Below are 23,082 nucleotides of genomic sequence, written 5' to 3'. Positions count from 1 at the left end.
AAACTGATTCTTTTTCTTGATCCTTTGATCTCTCCGCTATTGCTCCAATTGTAAAATATCCTTGGGTATTCAGTTCTTAATTTTGTTCACTCTATAGTTAGGTCTCTGTAAGGGCAATCTTATCACATTCCTGTACCACAATTTGTCTTTTCAAATTTTCAAGCATTTTGTGAATGTTGTGCTCAGACACATAGTGTGCCTTTACATTTTAACAATATTCTCCATCCATTTTGATTCAATTTGGTCATTTCTTCATCCATCTTCTATTTTTGCTTTACTATTTTTCTGCTTTCTTTCACTAGTTTTCTTCCCTTGAAGCTAAGCTCCCTTTGAGGTTTCCATTCCCCTGCCAAGCTACTTTAAACCCTCCCCAAAGCTGTTCAATCACTCACTTCTCTTGTTCCCATGCTCAGTAACATGTGGAACAATGAGTAATTCGAGGTTACTGCTTTGGTGATCCTGCTTTTCAATCTCCTTTGCAGATCTCTGAAATCCACTATCAGGTCCTCATCCCCTTTCCTACCTAAGTTATTGGTACCGACATGGACCATGACCTCTGGTTGTTCGCACCATTCCCCACCCCCAAAGAATTCACTGCAGCCATTCTATGACATCCTTGATTCTGGCACCAGGCGAGCAAGATCATCTCAAATGACTCCTGCAAAAACTTGTTCACTTGTACTGTCTGGCGGTTACCTGTTCCTTGTCTGTTTACACATCATGCTGTGGCATGATAACTTCTCCAAATTTGCTATCTGCATAGTCCTCCAGCTTGTGGACCCATAACAATGACTCCAGCCATCACAGAAGTTCTGAAACCCAGAGCTCAAGCTTGCACAAGTGGTGACACTTCCTGCAGATGTGTTATTCTTGGATACATAGTGCATTCATGATTTCCCGCATTCCACAGGCTGTAAATTCCACTCAGCCAAGCTGACCAGCCATATTTTAATGATGCCAACACTTCATTATGAGTAGAATAATAGTTACTCACCAAACAAGTCCTTCTACGAGGCCAAAGTATGATCTAAATACTACACAGTGAAGAATGTAATTGAAAAAGATTTAAAAGCATCTGCTCCCTCATTTCCCTAACTCACCATTCACTAAACTCACTCATTTGTAATCTCCACCCTATTTGTGAGCTGCATAGAGACCCTCATATTTATCTCCTCAACTGATGAGATTTAAAAATTGGCCAGATCTGAGGCGAAAATGCATGTTATACAGTGGGTGAATTCAACATCCAATCATAATGAGAAAGAATGGAAGGTAACAGACAGATAGAAAGAAAGGAAATGTTGATAAATGTCAGAATGCTACACACAGCTAAGATCCAAATTTATGAATGACCCATGTTCAGTTGTACTATTTGAAGAAGATACATTATCCAGGAAGATATAATGACTTCCTATTCTTTTATAAAGTGCCGTAAGATATTTTAACCCCCACGTGATTCAGCAAAACAGTGACATTCACAATACTATAGATCTTGAGTCAAATCCTAGAATTGTGTCTGAGCACAGAACGTCCTAGCCTGTAGATGATCATTCTACTATTTGAGCCAGCTTGCTGCATTTGTCCCTTACGGTGTGTTCCCAGATCCTTGAAAACCAAAATTGGAAGACAACTCAATATGACAGTACAGTATACTTAAAACACAGAAGCATATATATCAACCTATGAAGCACTGGAGTTCAAAAATGGACCATGATAGATGGGCCAGACCTGATTACTAAACTTACAAACTAAATCGCAAAAGCTTTGTCAGACAGCTGAACCTCATTTATGTTTCATTCAACAGGACCTTTCATGATAGCCTGTTTTTCATACAAGGTATGTGGGTGTCACTGATAAGGCCAACATTTGTTGCCCATCTTTAATTCCCCTTGAAAAGGTAGGGGTGAGGTGCCTTCTTGAATTGCAGCAGTGCAGCTGGAACAGGCGTATTTCCAGAGCTGTTGGAAAGGAGTTCCAGTATATTGACCTAGAGACAGTGAAGGAACGGAGACAAAATTCAGAGATAGATATTGTGTGGTTTGGAGGAGAACTTACTGTAAGTTTGTTGTTTAACTATTTTGAAAATTTGTGCAGGTAAATTGAAATAAATAGCCATCAAAAAGAATACTTAAAATATTTGTATACTCTACTTAGTCGAAGTTCCACTTCCAAATAATTTGGTTAAAAATTGACAGGAAAGCAAATGCTGACTTGGCAGAACTTCCAGCACACAAAAAATAATCTGGAATTTTGTTGCTAATTTTTGCAGACATTGTACGTTTGGGAGGAAGAAATTTAACTGATACAGAACTGAGAACTTTAACTGATACAAAAGATGAATTCAGAATCCAAACTGAGGATCCATCCCATTTTAGAAATGCCATACACCTATATATCAGTTACATAGACTGTGATATCCTTTTGTCAGAAAATACTTAAGCTCCTTTTCTCTCATTAAGGAACTTGATTCAGTTTTACCCCAGTCTCCAGAGGGAACCTACGGTCTGATTCTTAAATATTTTGGCAAGGTGTCATTTTCATCAGATTTCATGGAGATGTTATCATCTCAAATTTGCCTCATTAACTATATACCATGCCCCTATGGTACCCCTCTTATCTGATGTTAGTCTGATTTTCCCACTCACTGTCGCTCGAAGTACTTCCCACTGCCAGGAAATTCCAAGATCCCTAGCACTGGCATCATCTTTAAAGGGTCACTGTGCACTCAGTCAAGCACTGTCTATTCAGGGCTATCCTATACAGTTGACATTTGCCCAGAAATGGCAGGTAAGGGACAATTAGCACTTCACTTTGAAGGCAGTGACCAAGAGGTCTGGCTGGAAGGGGTGGTGCAGAGGAGAGATATCCACTTACCTCAAGACTGGCAGAGGAATCCACAACAACAGGTCGCTGCAAGCCTGGTCAGTGATGCCACCCAGGTCAGTGCAGTCTCAGCCATCTGAAGGAACACTCAACGCTGAAGGAAGAACATCAATGAATCTGCCAGGGTCAATCCCATTATTTTCTTTCAGCTTTCTGATGAATCAGTGCTCCTTCATGTTGAACATCACTTGGAGAAAGCATTGAGAGTGATAAGGGCGTAGAACGTACTATGGGTGAGGACTTCAATGTCCACCATCAAATGTGATTTGGCAGCACTGCTATTGAGCAGGCTGGCATAGCTGCTGTACTGGGACTATGATAGATGTTTATGGAATCAACAAGTGGGAAAAATTATTTGACCTCATCCTCACCAATCTGCCAGCCACAGATGCATCTGCATTTGACAGTGTTGGCATTTGACAGCCCTTGTGGAGTGCCTATCACAATGCTGAATGGAACAGACTTCAGACCAATGTAGGAACTCAAGACTGGGTATCCATGAAGCACTCAGGCCGTCAGTTCAGCGAAATTATACTTCAACACAATTTGCGACCTCATAGCCTGGCATATCCCTCACACTACCATGACCATCAAGCCAAAGGATCAACCCTGGTTCAATGGAGCATGCAGGAGGGCATGACACTAGCAACACCAGCCTTATCTAAAAATAAGATGTCAACTTGGTGAAGTTACAAAACAAGACTACTTGCATGCCAAACAGCACAAATAGCAAGTGATAGACAGAGCTAAGCAATTCCAAAGCCAACGGATCAGATCTAAGATCTGCTGTCCTGCCACATTCAATCATGAATGGTAGTGGACAGATGTACAACTTAGGAGAGCAAGCAACTTCACAAATATCCTCAGACTCAATAATGGGGCAAACCAGCAGATCAGTGCAAAAGACAAAGCTGAGGCATTTGCAACAATCTTCGGCCAGAAGTGTTGAATGAAATTACCATCACGGCCTCTTCCAGAGATTGGTCTTCAGTCATTTAATGAATTGAATTGAGAGGTTCTAGATATAGAAAAGACTATGGATCCTGACAAAAGTCTGGCAATACTACTAAAGACTAGTGCTCCAGAACCTACTGCAGCCTAAGCCAAGTTGTTCCGGTACGGTTACAACACTCGCATTTACCTAACAACGTGGAAATTGTTCAGGTATGTCCTGTACATAAAAAGTAGGACAAATCCAACCCAGCCAATTACCACCCTATTAGTCTACTCTCAAGAAGCAGTAAAGTGATAGAAAGAGTCATCAACAGTGCTATCAAGCAGCACTTGCTTAATAATAACTTGCTGACTGATGCCCAGTTTGGGTTCTATCACAGTTACTCAGCCCTTGACCTCACTAAAGCCTTGATTCAAACATAGACAAAGAAGCTGAATTCCAGAGGTGAGGTGAGAGTGACTGCTCATGACATCAAGACAGCATTTGACTGAGTATGGCATCAAAACGTCCTAGGAAAATTAGAGTCGCAGGGAACCAGGGGAAAATTCTCCACAGGTTGAAGTTATGCCTAGTACAAACAAAATGGTTGTAGTTGTTGGAGGTCAGTTATTTTAGTTCCAAGACATTTCTGCAGGAGTTCCTTAAGATAGTATCCTAGATCCAACAATTTTCAGCTGTTTTATCAATGACCTTCTCTACAAAATAAGGTCAGAAATGGAAATGTTTGTTGTTGGTTATACAATGTTCAGCACCGTTCATGACTCCTTAGATATTGAAACAGTCCATGTCCAAATACAGAAAGGCCTGGATGATATCCAGGGTTGGGTTGGCAAGTAACATCTGCATCACACAAATATGAGACAATGACCATCACCAACAAGACAGAATCTAACCATCAGCCCTTGACATTCAATGGGGTTACCATCACTGAATCACCCACTATAAGATCTTCGCAGTTACCATTGACCAGAAGCTAAACTGGACTAGGCATATAAATACTGTGTCTACAAAAGAAGGTCAGAGACTGCAGTGAGTAACTCACCTCCAGATTCCCCAAAGCATGAGCACCATCTCCAAAGCACAAGTCAGGAATGTGATAGGATACACCCACTAGCCTGGATGAGTGCAGCTATAGCAGCACTCAAGATGCTTAGCACCATCCAAGAGAAAGCAGCCCGCTTGATTGACATCACATCTATAAACAATTACTCCTCCATCACAACCATACATTTACAGCAGTGTGCGGCATCTATATAATACACTGCAAAAATTCACTGTGATTTAATTTAATTTATTATTGTCCCAAATCTGAGTGCAATGAAAAGTTTTGTTTTGAGAGCAGAACAGGCAGCTCATAACAAACAAGGACATACAAATCATAGGCTGCTTAGACAGAGCAAGGTACACAGGGTTTTGACTGCACAGGAGATGCACAAAAGCAAGATCAACATCAGATTTGAAATGAGAGAGGCCCATTCAGCAGTCTAATAACCACAGGGAAGAAACTGTTCTTGAGCCAGTTGGTATGTGGATTCAAGCTTCTCTATCTTCTGCTTGACAAAAGATGTTGGAAAAAGGTATTGCCAGGGTGGGAGGGGTCTTTGATGATGTTTGCATCAATGGATGAGAGGTTGGCTGCCTCGACGGTCTGGGCTGCGTACACAACCTTCTGTAGTTTCTTCCGGTGCTGGGCAGAGCAGTTGCTGCACGAAGCCATTATGCATCCAGATAGAATGTTTTCTATAGTGCATCTGTAAAAGTTGGTGACGATCCTATGGACATGCTTTCTGAAGCCTCCTGAGGAGGAAGAGGCAATGATGTGCCTTCTTGACCATCGCATCTACGTGGGAGATCCAGAACAGATTGTTGGTTATCATCATTCCTAGGAACATGATACTCTCGTCCCTCTCCACCTCAGCTCCATTGATGTAGATAGGGGCGTGACTTCCCCCTTTCTTACCGAAGTCAATGATCAGTTCTTTTGTCCTGCAACATTCAGAGAGATTGTTATCATTGCACCACAACACCAAGCCCTCTAACTCCTTCCTGTATTCTGACTCATCATTGTTTGATATCTCCCTAACAACAGTGGTGTCGTCGGCGAATTCGTAGATGATGTTCGTATGAAATTTGGCCACACAGTCGTGAGTGTACAGGTAGTACAACAGGGGGAAGTGTACACATCATTGTGGGGCGCTGTAAGTCCGAAAGATATATGAGCAGAATTGGGCCATTCCGTCCACAGAGTCTGTTCCACCAATCAATCATGGCTGATATGTTTCTCAACCCCATTCTCTTGCTTTCTTCCTGTAACCCTTGATCCCCTTACCAATCAAAAGCCTATGTATCTCTGTCTTAAATACATGCAATGACTTAACTTCCACAGCTTTCTGTGACAATAGGTTCCACAGATTTACCACCCTCTGGCTGAAGAAATTCCTCCTTCATCTCAGTTCAAAAAGGGTGTCCCTTTACTCTGAGGCTGTGCCCTTTGGTGCTAGTCTCTCCTACTTGTGGAAACATCTTTTCCATGTCTACTCTGTCCAGACCTATCCACTAAGATTCCGTAGACAGCATCTTCCAAATCCACAACCATTACCATCTAGAGGACAAGGGTAACAAACACGTGGAAACACCACAACTTCAAAATGCCTATCCAAGTCAATCACCATCTTGACTTGGAAATACATCACTATTCCCTCAGTGCCACATGGACTCTGCATTGCCTATTCATTCACTAAGGACACCTCACCATGTATCCCCCAACTGTACCAGCACTAAAAGCTGCAACACCAAATTTCATCTTACTGACTTCTTCATTTTCTCTCATTCCAGGAGAAAACAGTAATAACAGTCCAGAAAGAGCCAAGATACAGGTTGGGTGCACAGTATTCGGCTGCTCAGCTCCTGTGAGGAGAAGAACCTGACCCTGACCGCCTCAAGTGACTGCGCCTAAGCCCCTGGCTTCATATTGGAGGCTGCCCTTGACTTAATGTGCTGGGACCCACTGAGTGAAGGATGACCACCCTGACTTGACTGAAGTCAATTCCCCTTAAACTCTGGGACATGGTCATTAATGCATGCAGTATTTTGACCACATAAGCTGCTGGCACATGGTGCAGGTGTAAGATTGATGTAGCACAGAGAAAAACATCAACATAGAATCATACATTCCCTACTGTGCAGAAACAGGCCATTCAGTCCATCGGATCTGCATTGACCCTGTGCAGAGCCTCCATAACCCCATATTTACCATAGTTAACCCAGCCATCCCTGGACACTGTGGAGCAATTTAGAATGGCTAATCAACCAAACCTGCTCATCTTTAGACTGTGAGAGGGAACTGGAGCATGGCGAAAACCGACATAGACACCCAAGAGAACCTGAAAACTCCACACAGACAGTCACCCAAGGCTGGAATTGAACCCAAGCACCTGACAAAGTAAGGCAGCAGTGCTAACCACTGAGCCACCATGCCACCCCTTGACTGATCACTGCTGACAATCATAACAAATTTCTTGGCTTTGTGTCTGTGCTAAAAGGCAAGTTAAGACTGAAGTACGTGCACCTGTTAGTTCTGGCTGAGGGTGCGAAGCGATAAAATGCAAGGCATTCAGGTAGTCACCAAGTGAGTGTAAGAGAAAGAGCAATCAGTCCTGGTCCAGCCCTTGAGCTGAGATGCTTGTCTCTGCATTCAACGCATCTTAGTTACAGCATTGCAATCAGAGGCACTGGTGTGTGCCAACGTGTAGCATTGACATGCACAAGTGTATTACAGTGGATTGGAGATCTGCCATAATGGTTTAGAGTGTCTGGCACTTGTCAGATACCCGTAACTATAGATATGGGTACATGTGGCTGTTGCCCATGAAGCATATCCTGATACATTGGTGGCAGATGACCAAGATAGAGGTGAAGAGGAGCAAGCACCGAGCTGGAGATACGAGGTATTGACTCTGTCGTTCATGTCAGCTTTCTCAGCATCCAGGTTTTATCCAGTGGCTGTCAGAATGAGAGATTACATATTGACAAGGCAAGGTTAGGCAGTAATGAGGGTTATACTGAGTGATGATACCTGTTAACAGGCTCTCACCACTTTCTAGTGAAAACCTTATCTTGACGTTTTGAGCTTATTTGAAAAATGCAACTTGTTGCTCCCAACATCGAGAAAGGCCTTGCACAATTTTGCACACAATTCTCCCAAATTTCTGGCTATAGCCTACATCAGACAGGGCCTGGGAAGGTTCCACGTTGTATAATGGTCTATTTGGACATGGGAAGTTAAAGATTCTTCACAGTACAGTGATGTGGCACATGGATCTCAGTTGTGGACGTATCTGTTGCTTATATCACCTTACCATTCAAGCTGAAGGAAACGTTATGACAATAGGAAGAAATTGCTGAGGCACCATCATACAAAGGAATACAAACATACACAATTTTTTAAAAAATATAATGAGAATGTGAACAATAATAGTATCACAAATTATCGTTATAGTGACTCAGCAGCCTTTAAAGCGTTTATTCAATTGTCCAGTGTGCATGTAAACTGTAGTGTTTGGAAAATAGTTTGAAAGGGTTAATAATATGATAATGAAATAATGTAATTTGTAAAGTGTTTTAAAAAGCTGTTAATGCAGGCCAAAGAATTGTACAAATTATGCTACCCCTGTCATATTATTGATTTAGAAAGTACGCAAAAGGTATTGTTCAGAATTCCATACTATGAATCAAATGTACTTAACATGCAGAGACACTTGAACTTGCATCTTTTTTATTGCATTACATTAATCAAATGCTTGAAGAGGACACATTTTCGAGCAAATGTCACAACGATGTTCTGTAAAAACATCTTTCCAACGAGAAGATTTCTGACAGCAATATCAATTGTGCTGTCTCAAGTGATCAGTGTGACTGAATTACTCCAAAATTAACAGTTGGAACTGATGTGCAAATTGCCTAATTTACCTTGAAGCCAAGACTGAAAAACAAATAATTAAATTGGTTTAAGTGTTGAAACCATTCAAATGGCTAACCTCGCTTGGCTAACAGGTTTAACTAAAACATGTGCATGGTTATGAATTGTATTTTAAAATGCTAACTGTGTTTTATTGCATGCTAAGATGTTTTGTTAGAAAAGGATATCCATGGAACTGACAAGGGAATACTGTTGGGTTGTAAGATGCAATTTTCAGGATCTTTACAAAAGTTGACAATTTCTTTCAAATTCAAAGGTCTGAACATGCATACAAAATGCTCGTCAAACTGCAAATGTGGCAATTATAACAGGTTATTCCTTGACACTGTTACTTCAGGCAAGCGGCCAAAGTGCTGCTCCAGTCAAAATATCCCACATGATCCAAGCAGCTTAACAAGCTCTTTTACTCTCTATGGACTCAAAGAAAAAAAAGGGAATTCAACCCAAGAGGAATAGGACAAAAAAAAGTGAAGGAATAAAGAAAGAGGGCCACTGGTGTTTGCTGAAAAAATGGTGCCACTGACTTTCCTGATCAAGGTGTGTGTGTATATCACAATGACAGCTGTCCACGCTCACATTTAGCAGAGGAGCTTTAAATAGGTGATGGAATCTGCCTGTTATTCACTGTTTGCTAATGAATGACTTGCTTCAGTTCATGTGCTTTTGTATTCCAGCAGTCCCTCTAACTACATCTTGCCTACATCGCCTACAGACACATCAGCCTGCAACAAATTCCCTCCCCCCGACTCCCTCCCCATCATCATCGCTCTTTTTTTATAACTTAATTTTAATTCCATCTCGAAGCAACCTCCACTGCACAATGGGCTTCTAAACTCATTAAGTAAATTCCAAAAGAACCATTAACAAATCATTTCTCTTTGGCCAGATATATCAGGTTTAATTAGGTAACCATTTTTGACATGGTGCAAAAACAAAAGGCCTGCTCCTCTCTGAAAAGGTTCAGGTCTTTTAGAGTTCTGTTCTTCCCACCGTAGCTCTGCTAATGATTCAGAATTTTTAAGGAAAAAACAGATGAAGGGGAAGGTCTCCTACCCTCTGCTGTACACAAAAGCCTGTGCAAGAAACCCGTTGCCCCCTCACCAGGTGACATTCGAACCTCATTACACAATGATTGTCAGGCAACAAAGGCGCTGAGTGTAGCATGCAGTACTGACATAAAATACATGCATCACACCAGGATGTGCAAATTTAACTCTTCATATCACTCCAGTGAACTAAACAGAAACTTTCTTCTGTGCCATGCTATAGCATGGAGGAATGATTCCAACTACTTCTATTTTCAGGGATGATACATGATGTTAGGTTCACATTCACAGGCACACAAGAACAGGAACAGGACATTTAGCCCACAAGCATGTTCTGGAACTCAGTACAATCTAGCCTGATCCGTGACTTACCTCCATGTATCCAACTTTGCCCCACATGATTCAAAACATTTGGTTAATTATCTGTCAGCCCTAGAGTTAAAATTAACAATGTATCCAAGGTTAATTGCTTTCTGTGGAAGCGGGTTCCAAACTTTGTCATCCTTTGTGTGACAGAGTTCTTTCTAATTTCACTCGTGGTCCTGGCTTCACCTTTTAAGCTATTTCCAGGCATCTTAGATGCTCTAAGCAGTAGAAATAGTATCCCTCCATCCAATCCATCAGTTTTCCGTAATATCATTTTAAAAATTGATCAAATTCATAAATAAAAACAAAAAGTTCTGGAGAAATTCAGTAATTTCAGCAAGGTCTGAAGAAGAGTCATTTCAAACTGAAATGTTAACTCCGTTTCACTCTCCACAGACGCTGCTAGCCCTGGTGAGTTTCCCCACCATTCTTTGTGTTGGTTTCAGAATTCAAGCATCCTCAATACTTTGGCTTTATTTGATCAAATTCACATAGATTTGGTAGAACGCTGTCAATGACCACAGTTATTAGATGATCCAATGTCAAGAATTCCAAATGATGGTTTTTTTTTTACTAGAAATTGAAGTTATCTTGCTTGAAAAGAATTCCAAAGAAGAATTACTTTTCTTTTTCTAAACAAAAGCATTCACACAGGAAGAATATTCTATGCATTGGTTCTGATGGTGGAAATATGAACTGTTAAGTTTTAACATCCATCATCTGTTTGTTATTCCTGAGATTTGTCATGGACTAAAATGCTTTGAAGTAAAGAACAAAAACTGACCTAAAATGGCTACCATGACCACACATTGAAACAAGTCCAGGAAACAAATGTGGAACAATGAAACCATCTGCATCAAAATTATCATATTATGTAAACTCATTGAAACCAGACAATATTGTCAACATGTAGAAATTTGAATATCCTATTATAATTCATACTTGTGTGATAAGTTCAATTATCATCTGCAACTGTGATGATGAAGCTAAACTTAGGCATATACAACTAAACGATATTCCACAAGTTATTTTTAAGCAGCAGAACAGAGAGAAGGAAAAATGAGTTTGTAACAACAAGAGCTGAGATTTTTTTTCTCTATCCCTGCTTCTCTCAGTCTTTCAGATTCTAAGGGGTCTTGACAGGGTGGAATTGGAGAGGATATGGAAGACAACACCACTGAAATGGCAAATTCACTAAGAGCTCAAAGATATTGACAAATTTCACCACTGCTGAGGATACAACAGTTAAACAACTGTGGTCTCAGGTTAAAAAACCTAAAACCGTAAAGGCCTAAATTTTAAAATGCCTAAATGTTTTCTTCCTGTTTGTACCAGGCATGCTTGTCTCTGTTTTTGGCTCATTATTTGTTTTTGAGTTTGTGCGTGTTTGAATTCATGTCTTTATTATTCTCTCTCAAGATTGGAAGGTAATAAAATCTCTCTTTCTTTCACACAAAAAAAGCTTTGTAATGGTCTTCTTAGGTTTGATTCATGTATATTTTACGTGGAAAGTTGTGCACTACAAAGAAATAAAAATATTTGATGCAATGAACCTGGGGAGTTAATGAAAGGAGAGTCAATTCACTCCTCCTTACCAGGTTGTGACAAATATAGGGGCTCAACCTATATGTTCCAACAGTCAAGCAACATAATTGGAGTGGACAAATAAATTGTTCCTTCAAAAAATAACAAACAGCAAAAAGGTATCCTTGAGTCTAAAAAGTACTAACATGTCTATGTTTGACACGAATGCTATCATAGCAAATGGGTTCATCATGCAAGCCAACCTTCCACCTATTGACTCCATTTATACTTCTCACTGCCTCCTGAAATCAGTCAACATACTCAAAGACCCCTCCCTCCCTGGTTATAACATCTTCCGTCAGGCAGAAGACACAAAATCTTATTCACATGTACTAACACATTGAAGAACATCTTCTTCCCCATTGTTATCAGACTTCTGAATGGACTTCTCAAAATTTAAATTTAATGTTGATCTTGCTCTTTGGACATCTTCTCTGTAGCCGTAAAATTGTACTCGTTGCTCTGGACTATTACCCTAAGGCACTTTGTATGGTATGATCTGCCTGTACTCCCTGCAAAACAAAACTTCTCACTGTACATAGGTAGATGTGACAATGATAAACCAAATAAAGAAAAATAATTGAAACTACATTCTCTCATTTCATTCCTTTATTTATGCCTCATATCTTGTCAATCCAATTCTCTGCTGAAATATATCAAAGCTTGTGTTCTAATAGCCAGGTATGGGTAAAACATTTCATGGTCTTATGAGATAGTAGAAACTGCCAGTTCTGGAGTCTGAGATAACAAGGTGTGGAGCTGGAGGAGCATAGCAAGCCAGGCAGCATCAGAGGAGTAGGAAAGCTGATGTTTCGGCAATTTTGACCCAGCGACAGTGAAGGGACAGTCATATATTTGTGATGGTGAGTGACTTGGAGAAGAACTTGCAAGAAGTGGTGTTCCCATGTATCTGAGATAGTAGGAACTGCAGATGCTGGAGAATCCGAGACAACAAGGTGCAGAGCTGGATGAACACAGCAGGCCAAGCAGCATCATAGGAGCAGAAAGGCTTGCAGAGCTGGATGAACACAGCAGGCCAAGCAGCATCATAGGAGCAGAAAGGCTGTACATGTATCTGCTGCCCTTGTCCTTCTAAGCAGAAGTGGTCATAGGTTTGGAAGGTGCTGTCTATGGTTCTTTGGTGAATTTCTGGAGAGTATCTTGTAGATAGTGCACAATGCTCAGCACTAACATGTGCAGTGATGCCCAGTTTGGGATCCGCCATGGCCCACTCAGCTCCTGACCTCATTACGGCTTTGGTTCAAACATGGACAAAAGAGTTAAATTCGAGACATGAATTGAGAGTGACAGCCCATGACATCAAGGTTGCATTTGAATAAGTGCAGCATCAAGGAACCCAGGCAAAGCTGGAATCAATGAGAATTGGGGACAAACTCTCCACTGGTTGGAGTCATACCTGGCATGTAGAAAAATGGTCCAAGTTGTTGGAAGTCACTCATCTCAGCTCCAGGACTCAACCACCTGCAAGTTCCACTCACCATCCTGACTTGGAAATATATCGCCATTCCTTCATTGTTCTTGGGTAAAAAAATAGTAGAATTCCTTCCCTAAAGGCATTTTGGGTCACCCTACAGCATGTGGACAACAGCAGTACTAGAGGCCAGCTCACCACTGCCTTCTCAAGTGCAACTAGTTATATAAATGCTGACCACCAGCCACACCCACATCCAATGAATGAACTTTTTTAAAATGCTGCTACTGAGCATCAGTGGTTTCCAAGGGGACTGTGAGCTGGTCATTCTGACGGATACTGTCATGGACAGATGCATCTGCAACAGGCAGGTTGGTAGGAATGGGATTGAGGATGTTTTTTCCTCTTATTGGTTCCCTTATCACCTGCCACAGACTCAGTCTATCAGCTATGCCCTTTAGGACCTGACCAGCTCAACCAGTAATGCTGCTTCCAAGCCACTCCCCCAACCAGAGTACATTTTGCACACTTGCCACCCTCAGCGCTGCCTCCAAGGGGTTGGGGAGGGGAGGTAATGGCCTAATGGTATTATCACTGGACTGTTAATCCAGAGACCCAGAAAATGTTCTGGGGACCCAGGTTCAAATCCCACCATGGCAGATGGTAGAATTTGAATTCAATAAAAATATCTGGAATTAAGAATTTAATGAAGACTGTGAATCCATTGCTGATTGTCTTAAAAAACCCATCTGGTTCACTAATCTCCTTTAGGGAAGGAAACTGCCATCCTTACCTGGTCTGGCCTACATGTGACCCTAGACTCACAGCAATGTGGTTGCCTCTGGACAATTAGGGATGGACAATAAATGCTGCCTAGCCAGTGACATCCTCATCCCATTAATGAATAGAAAAAAAAATGTGGTTCAACATGAAGGAGTACTGATTCATCAACAAAAGGAGGACAGTATATGGTAATCAGCAAGAGGTTTCCTTGACAATACTTTATTGAAGTGATGAGACTTCATGGGTTCCAGAGTCAATGTTGAGGAATTACAGGGCAACTCCTTTGTGACCAAAATAAGTGGTGTAGTGGAGGTGGACTGTGAAAAAGATTATCTGTGTACATTGGGACTTTGATCAGATGAGCCAATGAGCAGCAGATGGAGTTTAATTTAGATAAGTGTGAGGTGCTGCATTTTGGTAAGGCAAATGAGGGCAGGATTTACACAGTTAATGATAGGGCCCTGAGGGGTTGTTGCTGAAAAAAAGAGATCCAGGGGTGCAGATGCATAGTTCCTTGAAAGTGGAAGTGCAGGTAGACCAAGTGGTCAAGAAGACATTTGGCACATTTGCCTTCATTGGTCAGAATATAGAGTATAGGAGTGGGGATGTCATCTTACGGCTGCACAGGACATTGGTGAAACCACTTTTGCAGTACTGTGTACAATTCTAGTCATTCTCCTTTTGGAAAGATGTTTAACTTAAGAAGATCCGGAAAAGATTTACAAGGATGTTGCCGGGACTGGAGGGTTTGAGCTACAGGAAGAGGCAGAAGAGGCTGGGGCTTTTATCCTGGAACATCAGAGGCTGATGGATGACCTTATAGAGGTTTATAGAATTATGAGGGGCATGGATAGGGTGAAGAGCCAAGGTCTTTTTCCTAGGGTGGGGGAGTCCAAAACTAGAGGGAATTAGGTAAGGTGTGGAGGTGCCGGTGTTGGACTGTGGTGGACAAAATCAGAAATCAAGCTTGTGTTTTCAAATAAACCTGTTGGACTATAACCTGGTGTCATGTGACTTCTGACCTTGGTTTAAGGTGAGAGGGGAAAGGTTTTAAAAAGTAACAGAGAAGAAACATTTTTACGCAGAAAGTTGTGCGTGTATGGAACGAGCTGCCAGAGGAGGGGTTGGAGGCGAGTGCAATTACAACATTTAAAAGGATTCTGGATGGGTATATGAATAGGAAGGGTTTAGAGGAATATGGGGCAAATGTTGACTAGGTCAGATTTGGATGTCTGGTCAGCGTGGACAAGCTGAACCAAAGGATCTGTTTCTGCGCTCTATGACTCTATGACTTATGACTGTGCCCCTACCTCTGCTGGATCTCTCCTGCCGCTCAGACAGGAGGTATTCAGGAATTGTGGTGGTGGTATCTGAGGCATTGCCTATAAGAAATGATTCCATGAGTATGACGATGTCAAACTGTTGTTTGATTAATCTGTGATCTCAATTCATGTTACTGAGTTAACCATTATCACCCAAAGGATGCAATCTTTTAAAACTTCCCCTCTCAGGATCTCTCAAAATAACTTCTAATATTTTCCCTTCTCAGCGTTCTTTTTATTTGTTAGTTAAATTCTCAAACTTATGAGCCTTCCTCCATAACTAAAATCTCTCCTTGTATAATTATTGTAAATATTTATTGTAACCTTTTGATGGCTTTAATAGCCTTCCTTTGACAGACTGTCAAAAAACTAAGCTATTCCAATGGCAGCCTAACCAAATTAAACATTTCTTTCTCATTATATTTACTGTTTTATGTATTAAATTCAATTTTCCCATGGTGCAATTTCAGAGGCCATAACATGACTAAACTACAGGCTACAAGTCAGTGTCAGCTTCATTTAAGTGGAGTATTTGTTCAAATGTAATCTTATGCCAAATTGCATAACTTCAGATGAAGCTTTACCCAAAGCATATACCTCAAGCATATCAGAAAAGCAGATTGGGCACCTTGAGACCTGACCTGTCAAGTAACATCTTAAGGGAAATTATGATTCAAAATGTGGGTTTTCAATTACACATTGCTGCATTTTGTTCTTGGTTTTGCTAGTTTGTTTGCCAGTTTCATATGTTTTATTTCATTAGTACTTAATTTAATTATTATTGCTTGTTGCTGACATTTAAAATAACACCATTTAAAATTCTAAGAAGGCAAATTAATTTGGGAGTACTTATACTTCAGAACACACCTGTCTTTGCCTCACAAAAGGCTAACAGAGATGTATCATCTGGAACACAAAGATGTATGAACAACCTGTAGGACATTAATGCTCTTCCAATATAGTTATGACACAGAAGTACATTTTTGGCCCATCAAGTCTATGCCAGTTCTCTGGAGAGCAATCCAGTTTGTCTCACACCCCTACAGTATCCGTGTTACCCTGCAAGTTTATTTCCCTCATGCGCCCGCTTAATTTTCTTTTCAAATAATTTATTATCTCTGCTTCCAACACCCTTGTAGGCAGCAAGTTCCAGTTCATTACCACTTACTACATATTTAGAAAAAATTCTCCCTTGCATTCTTTTTGCGTAAAATACAAAATCTGTGTCCTCTCGTCCTTGTAACATCAGATTATGGGAACAGCTTTTGTCTGTCTACCATGATAGAAGCTTACATATTCTTATGAAATTTCTCTCTAACCTCCTTTGCTCCAAGGATATCCCCAGCTTCTTCAACTTAGCGAAAGTTCTTCCTTAAAGTGTCACTATCGATAATATGAGTACTCCATGATCATCCAAAACCACCACAGTGGAGAACTGCTATTTCAAGCAATTTGAAGTGCTCACAAGTTTGTGGCTATCAATGAAGGTAAAGGTAATGTTGCTGTACTGCTCTCTCATGAGAGAGAGAGATGACTGATGGCTACTCACGTGAGAGTTACCATGCCTGGGATGAGGGCAGAGGATGAGAAGGAGAATCCTTCATGGTAACATCAGCTGATGCAACTAATATAAACTACATTTGAAAGGTGCAAAGAAATGTAAATGTGACATCAGCTAGTCAGAAGACTGAGTTTTAGAGGCATCTTTTCCAGCTGTCAGAACTACTGGGTTTTTCCAGTAATTTCTGATTTTTTATAAAAGCACTCTACTGAATTTCATGAACCACACCCATTAATACCTGAACATTAAATGGATCAATATTGACCACATCTTGACTGTATCAATGTAAATAATTGGTCATCCTTTCTGACATCATCGCCATTTATTCTTTAATGATGAAATGTGGCACTGTTCAAGTTGCTCTCTTGTTAAATTTTATATGAATGTAGACCGCGCTGTTGATGAAAGATTATCTTAATTCTGTCAGTATCCTATCGCAGCAGCGGGATTACAGGATTTGACTTAAACTGCCACCTGAGATTCCAATACAAGTGAATCAATACCATGGGGTAACATAACCCTGTTTTTCCCATTCCTCAGCAAATTAGACTTGGGATTTCCTATTGTAGTCCTGTCACCATATCAGAGCCATTACCTTGTATGAGATAACAGTAAATGGCAAAGTTACACGCATAGCCCTAAAATTAAGTTTATTTTTGAAAATAATTCAATTTCAATCTCAGGTATGGAAAATATTTTAATGGTCATTATTCTGAATGTATTTCCCCAAATCATTGAAGGGTGTAAGGAATGTGAGAAAAAATATTAATGAGGCATATAGGTTTCATAAACAGAGGTATAGAGTCCAAGGGTAAATTATAGTGAACCTCTATGAAATACTGGTTCAGCCCCGACTGGAGAATGGGCAGAATTTTTCCAGATACTTGAGCAGCATGAGCAGCAGCAAGAAATTTGAGAAAGACAACAAGAATGAAAAAATCTGTTTCTTGATAGTTGGAAAAGAAATTCTAAATTTCAACGGTGAATTTTGTATCTTACCAACAAGCAGTGACTAGTCTTTCCATTCCTTGCATTTCATTTTTAACTAATTTTGCCTTCTCTATATGCAGCTCACAATTCTCCCACGCTTTGTCAAAAAACTAGACATCACCAATTCCCAGAACAAAAGTCAAAGCGTTTGCCCAGCAGGTGCAGCTGTCCATTGCTTCTCTGGGCCTCTGTCTTCATGTCATTGCATGTTCCATGGACAGCAACTGCCTCCAGCCTTAAACCATGGAACATAGCATCATCAAAACACTTACTACATCACACACTTCGATACTTTACAACTGCTCTTTGAAGTTCACAGGTACCTTACATTTCACTGCTTCTGCCAGAATGGTTTGTGCTCAGGGAGATCACCATCTCAGGCATCAGCACAGGATGCATTTTATGGCTGTTAGCTTGCTTTCTTTGCACTCAATCATTTTGCACTTATTTGGAGGCTCAGCATTTCTCTGGCTTGCCTTGAGTTTTATTACATCTCCACTTCAATGAGAACTTACAGGATCACACCATCTCTGGCTTACTTTGCTATTTAGCGCAGACAGAAAGGGAGGCAACCCACCATGAGTGCCAGCACTGAACAGTCAACCTGTTGCTGTACGCCACCAAGCTATGCCAATGTCACACCTCCGGAATGTACTAGCACAGCATGTACTTCAACCATATAACCACGTCTGAAAGGCAATCCATACTAGAGTGAAGATGGACTACGATCAGTTAGGCAATGTCACAAGACTCAGCTTGTGCTATGGCCAAATTTAAACGTTAATTGAATATTGGTCATCACCCATCCTTTAATGTATGTGTGGATTCTTGCTAATCACATGGATAGAATGAACCATTCCCTCCAGAGATGTGCGCACTCACCTGTGATCACGTAGTCAAACACACAAGGTGTGTCAGTGTGGAGCATGAATATATACAATGCCCTATCACAAGGTTTTCTCATTAGCTTTAGCCTCAGTGATCTTCTCATTAAAGTGTTAAATGTTGGTTGTACTTGTGGACAGGTAGTCGGCCATAGTTGTTATGTCACTGGTCTAGTAATCCAAAGACTCATGGGGACATGAGTTTCAACCTCGCCATGACAGATGGTAAAATTTGAGTTCGATAGAATTTGGAATTAAAAGCTAGTCTAAAACTGACCATGAAACCGTTGTTGATTGTGATAAAACTCATCTGGTTCAATAAAACCGTTTAGGGTAGAAAATCTGCTGACCTTATTGGGTCTGGTCTATACATGAACTCCGGATCCATTGCAATGTGGTTGAATCTTAATAGCTCTCTGAAATAGCTTAGAAAGCTAATCAGTTCAACTGCAACTATGTATGAGCAACAAATGCTGGCCTTGCCAGTGATAGCGATATCCCAGACAAGAATAATAGAAAGGGTTAAAGGATTACCTAAAACCTGCTGCTACCCAGGATGCTCTGAGAATTGACCAACGTGTTGCCATTACAACTTCTATCGTCCCTCAGATGTGTGAAGAAGCTTTTAACTATGACATGCATCTATGCTCGGTTTGAGTAGAATACCACCGGTGTGGCGACGCCTGCCCCAACAGCCCCAGACATACCTGTTCCCTCTGTCACTGCTTCAGAAGTCAGATCAGTCTTCCTGGGAGTCAGCCCAAGGAAAGCGACGGGCCCAGATGAGGACCCCAGCCAAGTACTCAGATCCTGTGTGGACCAACTGGCGAAGGTATTCACCAACATCTTCAACCTCTCCCTCCTACAAGCCGAAGTCCCTACCTGCTTCAAGAAGACCACTATCATCCCCGTACCCAACAAACACACATGCAGTGTGCCTTAATGACTAACGCCCAGTGGCTCTGACCTCAATAAAATTTACTGCTTCAAGAGGCTGGTTGTGGCCCACATCAACTCCAGTCTCCCAACTTGCCTCGATCTCCTACAGTTTGCCTACTGACATAACAGGTCCACAGAGGATGCCATATCCCTAGCCCTGCACTTATCCATGGAACATTTGGACAACAAAGACAGCTACGTCAGTCTCCTGCTCGTTGACCACAGCTCTGCCTTCAACACCATTATACCCTCCGGGCTGATCTCAAAACTACGTGATCTGGGTCTCAGCTCTGCCCTCTGCAACTGGATCTTCAGCTTTCTGAGCCATAGGCCACAGTCAATGAGGATAGGTACCTGCACCTCCTCCAAAATAACACTCAACACTGGAGCCCCCCAAGGATGTGTCCTCAGCCCCCTACTGTACTCCCTGTACACCTACGAATGTGTTGTCAAATTCCGAATGAACACCATCTACAAGTTCGCTGATGACACCACGAGTGGGACGAATATTTAACAATGATGAGTCAAAATATAGAAGGGAGATAGAGGGATTGATGATGTGGTGCAATGAAAACAATCTGTCTCTGAACATCTGCAGAACTAAAGAACTGATCATCGACTTCAGAAAGAAAGGAGGAGAACACGCCCCCATCTGCATCAACGGAACTGAGTTTGAGAGGGTGAAGAGCATCAAGTTCCTCAGAGTGACAATAACCGACAACCTGTCCTGGACTTCCCACATAGATGCAATGGTCAAAAAGGCACAACAACGCCTCTTCTTCCTCAGGCGGCTCAGGAAATTTGGCATGTCCATAAGGTCCCTCACCAAATTCTACAGATGCACCATTGAAAGCATGCTGTCTGGGTGCATAACAGCCTGGTATGGCAACAGCTCTGCCCAGGACCATAAGAAACTACAGAAGATGGTGTGCACAGCCCAGACCATCACAGAATCCAACCCTCCATCCATGGGCTCTATTTACATGGTTGGCTGCCACGGAAAGGTGACCAACATTATCAAAGACCCATCACACCCTAGTAATGACCCCTTATAACCTCTTCCATCAGGCAGAAGATACAGAAGCCTGAACACACACACAGGCAGGTTCAAGAACAGCCTCTTTCCAGCCATTATCAGACTGATGAATGGACTCTAGCCTCAAATAATGTAACCTGCAATGTAATCTGTATGCCTCTAAGTCTTTTTGATCTGTACATCCTTTGCTTGCTGTGATGTGCCTGAACTGCTCAGAAATAAAGCTTTTCACTGTATTTCAGTACGCGTGACAATAAAGCAATCAACCAATCAATCAATCAATCACATGACAGCCACTTAACCTAGAATGACAGTCAATCAGACATGTGAAATGGGAATTGAATACATATTTACAGACATGAAAGTGTATTTACAATGCTGTGTCACTCATGCTACCTTTGTCCTCCCAGAACATTTTATTTTGCCCTTCCATCTTGTCCATTGGGATAGAGGGAGCCTGCTCTATAGTGGACCCCATTGGTCAATAAGAATTGGCAAATGACCTCAAGGATACTTGTGGCTAGACGGCCCAGACCTGCTGAGAGTTCCTGCCCAGACACAGACTTTCCCACCTCAGATCAAACTTCTACAGGGATTGGGAATAGCATGTGGAGGTGGAAGGGCCTAGTACTTCAGGGGTGTCCTGGGAGGAAACTTCTGGCAGACCTTATATTTGGTTCAACCTCCATCTGGGTGTTTGCTGGAGAAGGAGGGCCCATTGAATGAGCTTGATGCCAGAACTGGCAGAGTACTGATAATAGCGGTGGCTTCCTCCAACATTTGATCCAGTTTACTGAATGTCTCTGACAAACGTGCCTGCTGCTCCTTTGCCTGACTGTGGTTTTGGTCAAAGCCATTAATGGCTGACATCATGGGATAATCTTCTGCCTGGGCCTGAGCATGTTCCCGCTGTCCGGTAGTTCTCTGAATGTCAACAACATGGAGCATTTCTTCCTGGACCAACTGCAGAGATGTGCCAGGGATGTGCTCACCAGATTGTGCTCCTGAACTTAATCTAGATAGAGAATCCACCAAGGCATCAGTGTCTGAGCTGCTGGAGAGTTCAGGAGGCAGCCTTGTTGGTGTATCCTCTGAGGGATCTCTGGTGTCGTCCTCAGAATTGGAGGAGGAGGATCTGATAGGATTAGAGGCTTATGTCCCCACGCTACAGTTCTGGGGTGGCATTAGTGCCTATAGAAGACAAAAGGGGCCATTAATTGCACAATAGGTGTAAGCATCTTAGAAATACGTTCACTATGGCGATAATGGGAGAGTGGCACAACATGACACGATGATACTTACCAGCTGCCTCAACACAGGGGTCTCAGCATGCCACTGAATTGATCTTCATCTTCTGCAGCCAGAATCTCCTCATAAGGGATGAGGAGCTGTATATCAGTTAAATTGTCTTCCGTCTTGACCCTCTCTGCCCTTTCATTCGACATTTCCTCCTGCAATGAGACATAACGAGGGAACGACTGAAGTTAAAGTGCCTGGAAGACCTGTTAGTGGTTAGGCAGGAGGAGGTCATATGATAAGATTTCCCCAGTGAGCGAGCAGGAAGCAAATGGGCAGGAAGACTTCACTGATTAGGAAAATGAGTTGGATGAGAGCCATTGAGTGGAAATGCTGCATGTAGAAGTCAGACTTATACAGCATTAGCCTCGGTAACATTACTGTACACTGGCAGAGTTACAGTGAGCATGAGGTAACAGTGAGATGATGGTGGCACTTACCCTTGTAGAGGGCAGAATATCATTGACCTGCTTCTGCCCCGCTGGGCATTTCTTCTGGTACATAAAATGTTGTTGATCTGAACTGCTGAGTCCAGGCTGGCAGGTCTGGTGGCATGGCTTCATTTGCCCATTCAAAGAAGAGGATGGACATCCTCTCAGCTAACCCATCCATCAATATTTCCAGGCCCCTTGCGTCAAAGCAGGGTGATAACTTCCCATTTAGGGATGTGTCCTTTCTGATCATGGTCAACCACTCGTGTATGACAGCCAGTTCCTGGGGCACCAATGACTTGAACAGCAATGTTGTTGACTCTTAACTGCCCTCTGGGATGGCCAATAAACGCTGGCATAAATGAATTAAAAAAACCAAGGTTTATGTAGTGGTGAGCATATCAGTCCCTGCTGACACATGATTGCAAAAGAACAGCGCTATGGATCTGAGATAATTGACTAGGTGAGCAGAAGCTTGCATGGGAAAAGTTGATTGGAGAAGCTGGAACTTCTGATCACCACTGAGAACATTGATAGGAGATTGATGGAGTTGTTCACAAATCATGAGGGATTTGGACTGAGTAGATATGGATAAA

The sequence above is a fragment of the Rhincodon typus genome, chromosome 7 (genome assembly GCF_021869965.1).
Source record: "Rhincodon typus isolate 14 chromosome 7, sRhiTyp1.1, whole genome shotgun sequence".
NCBI lineage: Eukaryota > Metazoa > Chordata > Chondrichthyes > Orectolobiformes > Rhincodontidae > Rhincodon > Rhincodon typus.
This window is presented reverse-complemented; position numbering follows the sequence as displayed.